We start from the raw sequence: 413 nt of genomic DNA, 5'->3' as shown, positions 1-413 counted from the left end.
AAATATCATGTGCTATCTTAAGTTAATGTATAATAAGGGCAAGTATAATTTTCTAAATTTTCTACTGTAAAGGATTTTTTTTTAAAGCAAAGATGTATTTTAAATTCTACCTTTAGAAGTGAAAATAATATAATATCAATTTCTCCTGTATCACGGAACATGTTTTTCCTGTATAACTGAAGAAACTAGCATCTATACAACATAAGAGAGTGAGCTACACTCACTCCTGTCCTTCAGGGTGCTAGAAACACTGGACATTTTTTTCAAGGAGAAGAGCCTTTCTCCTTTGTAGGCCCATGTTTGTGGTAAAAGATTAAATATTTGACAAAAAGATCCCTAAATCCCTATGGCAGTGTGATAATGGCTGGAGTAAACACGCTAATACAGTTTTACTGATAGGTTGAATAGAGAGC

The 413-nt window shown here is 32.9% G+C and overlaps 1 protein-coding gene across 1 annotated transcript in view; it reads right to left on the bottom strand.

Annotated features, from left to right (window-relative positions):
- The window catches only part of POLE2 (polymerase (DNA directed), epsilon 2, accessory subunit), a 32,810-nt gene that overhangs the window by 28,065 nt on the left and 4,332 nt on the right, over positions 1-413 (bottom strand). The window lies entirely within an intron of this gene.

The sequence above is a fragment of the Propithecus coquereli genome, unplaced genomic scaffold, assembly GCF_000956105.1.
Source record: "Propithecus coquereli isolate 6110/MARCELLA unplaced genomic scaffold, Pcoq_1.0 Scaffold83, whole genome shotgun sequence".
In the NCBI taxonomy this organism is placed as follows: domain Eukaryota; kingdom Metazoa; phylum Chordata; class Mammalia; order Primates; family Indriidae; genus Propithecus; species Propithecus coquereli.
This window is presented reverse-complemented; position numbering and strand designations above follow the sequence as displayed.